Source organism: Notamacropus eugenii, chromosome 5, assembly GCF_028372415.1.
Source record: "Notamacropus eugenii isolate mMacEug1 chromosome 5, mMacEug1.pri_v2, whole genome shotgun sequence".
Lineage (NCBI taxonomy): Eukaryota > Metazoa > Chordata > Mammalia > Diprotodontia > Macropodidae > Notamacropus > Notamacropus eugenii.
Window position 1 is genome coordinate 48,131,646 of NC_092876.1, and position 6,000 is coordinate 48,137,645.

General features: G+C 40.0%; 1 long non-coding RNA gene across 1 annotated transcript in view; it reads right to left on the reverse strand.

Moving 5' to 3' along the window:
• LOC140504162 (uncharacterized) overlaps nucleotides 1-5,576 on the reverse strand; it is a 43,174-nt gene extending 37,598 nt beyond the window's left edge. Inside the window, exon 1 of the long non-coding RNA XR_011966991.1 lies at nucleotides 5,338-5,576. This is a non-coding gene — a long non-coding RNA (uncharacterized lncRNA). The remainder of the gene's footprint in view (nucleotides 1-5,337) is intronic.
• Nucleotides 5,577-6,000: the final 424 nt, after the last annotated feature.

The following is a 6,000-nucleotide window of genomic DNA, read 5'->3' on the forward strand; positions in this document are numbered from 1 at the left end:
GTGCTTGTGGTCACTCAGATTCCAGAACACAGACCAGGAGAGTAGTAAACACACCTTTCCTAAGATTATAGCACCGTGGGAAAAACTGAAAACTTAAAGTCCCTAGCAATATCTCTGAAAACAGTTGCACAAAAAAACCTGAAGCTAGGAACAGTGTGGCCTCCATTATGAAAGCAGAGCTCCACTTTAGCAATGAGTTAAAAGTCAAGAAATAGGCTGGAAAAATGAGCAAACAACAACAACAAAAAATCCTGACCACAGAAACTTACTATGGTGACAAGGAAGATCAAAACTTACATTCAGAAGAAGACAGCAAAGTCAAAGCTCCTACATCCACAAGCTTACAGAAAAATATGAATTGGTCTCAAGTCGTAGAAGAGCTCAAAAAGGATTTTGAAAATAAAGCAAGAGAGGTAGAGGAAAAATTGGGAAGAGAAATGAGAGTGATGCAAGAAAATCATGAAAAACAAGTCAACGGCTTGGTATAGGAGACACAAAAAAATACTGAAGAAAATAAAACCTAAAAAACAGAATAAGTCAAATGGTAAAAGAGGTCCAAAACTCCAATGAAAAGAATGCCTTGAAAAGAAAAATTGGCCAGATGGATAAAGATATCCAAAAGTTCACTGAAAAAAAAAAACTCCCTAAAAAGTAGAATTGGCCAAATGGAAAAGGAGATACAAAAGCTCACTGAGAAAACAATTCCTTAAAAATGAGAACTGAGCAAATAGAAGCTAATGACTTTATGAGAAATCAAGAAACAATAAAACAAAACCAAAAGAATGAAAAAATAGAAGACAATGTGAAATATTTCAATGGAAAAACATCTGACCTGGAAAGTAGATCCAGGAGAGATAATTTAAAAATTCTTGGACTACCTGAAAGCCATGATCAGAAAAAGAGTCTATACATCATCATTCTTGAACCAGAGGTAAAAACAGAAATTGAAAGAATCTATCAATCATCTTCTGAAAGAGACCCAAAAATGAAAACTCCCAGGAATATTATACCCAAATTCCAGAACTCCCAGATCAAGGAGAAAATACTTCAAGCAGTCAAAAAGAAACAAGTCAAGTATTGTGGAGACACAGTCAGGATAATATAAGAGTTAGCAACTTTTACATTAAAGGATCACAGGGCTTGGAATATGATATTCTGGAGGGCAACGGAATTAAGATTACAAGATTACCTATTCAGCAAAACTAAGTATAATCCTTCAAGAGAAAAATAGACTTTCAATGAAATAGAGGGCTTTAAACATTCTTGATGAAAAGACCAGAGCTGAAAAGGAAATTTGATTTTCAAATACAAGACTTAAGAAAAGCATAAAAAGTTAAATAGGAAAGGAAAATCATAAGGGACTTAATAAGGTTAAACTGTTTATATTCCTACATGGGAAGATGATACTTATAACTCATAAAAAATTTCTCATTACTAGGGCAGTTAGAGGGAGTATATATAGATAGGGGTCACAGGTTTGAGTTGAATATGAAGGGATGATATCTAAAAAAATAAAATTAAGGGGTAAGAAAGAGGAATGCATTGGGAGAAAGAGAAAGAGAGAGGTAGAATGGGGTAAATTATCTCACAATAAAGAGGCAAGAAAAAGCTTTTCCAGTGGAGGGGAAGCTGGGAGAGGTGGCAGGGAATGTTTGAACTTTATTCTCATTGGAAATGAATCAAAGAAGGAAAGACACTCAATTGGGCATAGCATTCTATCTTAACTTACAGGAAAGCAGGAGGGGAAGGGGATAAGAGAATGGGGTGGTCATAGAAGGAAGGGAAGATTGGAAGAGGTGGTAGTCAGAAACAAAAGACTTCTGAGGAAGGACGGTGAAAGAAAAAACAGAACAGAATAGGAGAGAGAATAGGATGGAGGGAATCCAGGTTTCTCTGATAAAGGCCTCATTTTTCAAATCTGTAGAGAACTGAGTCAAATTTATAAAAATGAGAATCATTCCCCAATTGATCAAAGGATATGAAGAGTCAATTTCCAGATGAAGTAATCCAAGTTATCTATAGATGGAAAAAGAACTATGGAGTCTAAATGCACACTGAAGCAGAATAACTTCTCTCTTTTTTTTCTTTTTCTCTTTCTCATGGTTTTTCCCTTTTGTTCTGATTCTTCCTTCACAACATGACTAATGTGGAAATATGTCTGCTAAGTTTGTACATGTATAGCTTATAACAGGTTGCATGCCATCTTGGGGAATGGGGAAAGGATGGAGGGAGGAAAAAATGTTGAAAACTAAAAAAAAATCAAATAAAAAATTCTATTTACATCCTTTGAAAAAAGCTATCTATAACTGTATCAAAAATGCTGATTCACTATTGATTAGAGAAATGATAATATAAAAATTCTGAAGTCCTACCTTGAACCTCCTGGATTGGCTCATAGGACAAAGGGGGAGAGTAACAAATATTGGAGAGGATATGGAAGAACTGAGACATTAGTTCACTGCTGGTAGAGTCATGAACTGATTAAACCATTCTGTAGAGCAACTTAGAACTGCGTCCAGGGAGCTATGAAACTGTGCATGTCCTTTGACCTAGCAATACAACTACTAGGTCTGCATCCCAAAGAGACAAAAATCAAAAAGAAAAAGGCCCCGTGTGTACAAAAATATTTATTGCAGCTCTTTTCTGATGGCAGCGAGTTGGAAATCAAGGGGATATCCATCAACTGGGGAATGCCTGAACAAGTTGTATTATGGGATTGTGATGGAATCCTACTGTGTTGTAGGAAGTGATGAGTAGGATGCTCTCAGAGAAACCTGCAGGGATTTACATGAACGGATGCAGATTTAAAGGCGTAGAGCCAGGGAAACATCATACACAGTAATAACAATATGATAGCATGCTCAGCTATGAATGACTTCGCTATTCTCATCAATCCAAAACAACTCTGAGGGAGTTATGATGTAAAATGCTATCCATACCCATAAAAAGAACTGATGGTGTCAGAATACAGATGGAAGCATACTTTTTTACTTTATTTTTCTTGGGGGGTTTTTTGGTCTATGTTTTACAATATGACTAATATGGAAATATGTTTTGCATGACTACACAGGTATAACCTATATCAAATTACTTGCCTTCTCAATGGGGGGGGTGGAGAGAGAGGAAGAGAATTTGGAACTCAAAATTTTAAAAATGAATGTTAAAAATTGTTTTACATGTAATTGGGGTAAAACAAAATACTAAATAAATATTTTTAAAAGAAAAAAAACTTTTTGATTGAGCTGAGTGTCTGGTACCTAAAAAGTGCTTAAAAAATGCTTTGCTGTGTATAGCCTCTATCAGATTGCACACTATCTTGGGGAAAGGGGAGTGGAGGGAGAGGGAGAAATTTAGAACTCAAAATCTTATAAAAACAAATGTCAAAAACTAAGAATTAATTAATTAAAAAATAAATGTTTTGTTGAGGGATAAGAAAGCCATCACTTATGCTGTACTGCGTTATATATCTGCTTTTGTTTTGATGATTCAGTTTATAACTTTAAAAACATTTTTAAAGGAGATAATTGGGCTATATTTGATGTTGAATGATGTGTCAATGTCACTCTTAAAAAAAAATACAATAAACGCTGAGTTTTCCCTATCCTTCCCAGTCTACTCACAGCCCAGATCAAATCCTACTTTGATCAGCAAACATGAGAGCTTTCATTTATTTAGTTTCCAACCAGGATCCATTTGTCCCTTCTCAGGGTACCCTGCTTCTTTTCTTTTTTTTTTTCTAAACATTTTAAAAAACAATTCTATTTGACAAAAGCAGATTTCCCTTTCCCTGCTTGCTCCCCCTTTGGCATACTCCCGGCCATTTCTTAGAGCAGTGACACAGAGGGTTACCAATTGCAGCCGCCATTCTAATCTCATAGAAAGATCAACTGGGACACAATTCTCCCCTCAATTGTCTCTTGGCTTCCCAGTCAGGGTCCAGAGTGCCTTCAGTCACAGCACCCACGGCCATCTCAGTTCCTCTCAAACCCTCCCTTCAGATTCTCCTGCCAAGGGCTGAACCAAGATGGCAGAGACTCTAGCCTTCCCCATCCAGTATTCATCCTGAAAGGAGGCAGGACAGTTCTCAGCTAATGTTCCCTAGCCCCTTCTATTATGGGCCACAAAACATCAAGTAGACAGAAAATTGTATTATAGGATGAAATTTACAGAGGGTACCAGGGATGAGAAAAAAAAGCCCACAAACTGTGCAAAACTAATAATAAAACCCAGCAACTCTATCTCCTGAGATGCTGTTCAATAAAACTACATCATGGCTGAGAAATCTTCATATAGCTCTGAGTCTATACTATCTTCATCATGGTATTTAGGGTACAGTCAAGTTACGGAACTCCCAAAAAAGAAACTCCCTCCACCCTGATGTGCAACTCAGAATCACAGATTGAGGAGAAGGGACCTCTGGAGCCCACCTCATTTTAAAGATGGGGAAACTGAGACCTGGAGAGATGAAATCACACAAGCAGTGACACTAAGTCCAACTCTTTTTTCTACTGCTCCAAATCCAGAGCTTCTTCTACTGTGATACACTGTCTTGCAATCTTAGAATTAGCTGTTTCACTGGAAATGGAAGGTCAAGTGACTTCCCTGGAATCGCAAAGCCACCTCTGTTTGCCTCAGGTTCTTCATCTGTAAAACTGGTACAATAATAGCACCTGCCTCCCAGGGTGGTTGTAAGAATCAAATCAGTTAACATGTATAAAGTGCTTTGCAAACTTGAAAGTGCTACATGAAAATCTAGTTATCATTCATTGTTACAAAGAGGCTAAATAATTTTTCCATGCTCAGAGAACTAGGAACTGTCAGAGGCAGAATCTGAACCCCGGATATAACAATAGATTTAGAGCTAGAAGGGAAATCAGAACTCCCTTCTCATCCAAGCCCTTCATTTTACAGATGTAGAATATGAGGCCCAGAGAATCAAGCCACTTGCCCAAGATTACAGATGTAGAAAGGAGTAGAGCCTGAATTCAGGGAGGAGAGAATTTTGGGTTAAGTTACTTACTGAGGGTCATACAGCTAGAAAGCATCAGAGGCCGGATTTGAACTCAGGTTCTCTTGTCTCCAGGATGATGCTCTAACCACTGATCCTCCCAGCTGCCCATTAGAACCTGAATCTGAACCCAGGTCTTCCTGCTCCAAATCTAGCACTTTTCCTATTGTATCTTTCACTCTGCTTCAATTCCTGAATTCAAGGCTGGCACGAACATCCCTTCTAGCAAAATAGCCTTCCAAGGTTTGCCTCATTCCCACAAAGATCCCACTCCTGGGTAAATGCTAAAGGTCTCAAACGTGTTTTACAGATGGAGGTAAGTGACTTACCCAGGGTCACACGGTCAGCACAAGTCTGAGGCAGGATTCCGAATCCAAGTCTCCCTCACTGAGTCCCTTAAGCCAAAAGGCTTCAGCTAATTTTTGCAAAGGGCTTTCCCCTTTATCCCGATTAAGCCAGGGGGCTTACACAGAGAGAGACAAACAGATACAAAGTTTCTAACCAGCAGAAACACTGAGCAGGAGTCTTTTCCGAAGTTCCTTTGCACTGGATACTTTGCAAAGTGACTAGTAACCTCCCCCTTCTCTCTCTCTCCGGCCCCCTCCCACCCCCGTCCCACCCAGACACCCTGAGCGTCAGGGCGCAGGCAGCTAAGCCATTTGGTTCCCTCCTCTGCAGACCCACCCCGATCTGCCCAGTCCCTAGGAGAGGCCTCGACAAGCCCAGGCAAGCCCAGGCACAGGCGCACAAATCAGATTTCCTCTCCCACTTCCCAGGCCCCGAAGCTGGGGCGGGCAGGGGAGCCCTTTTGCCGGCTGTCTGGAGGCCAGGGAAATTCAGGCCGTGGTTTGCCCCGGCCCCAGATGGAAGGAGTGGCGCTGGCTGCAGCTTCGTTGGACACACTAAGAGAAGAAGCAGCAGGGAGGGGGGTGGAGAGGATGGGGGGGGCTGGGACTGCTGGTGAAAGTGGAAGGAGGCAGGGATTCCTCAAG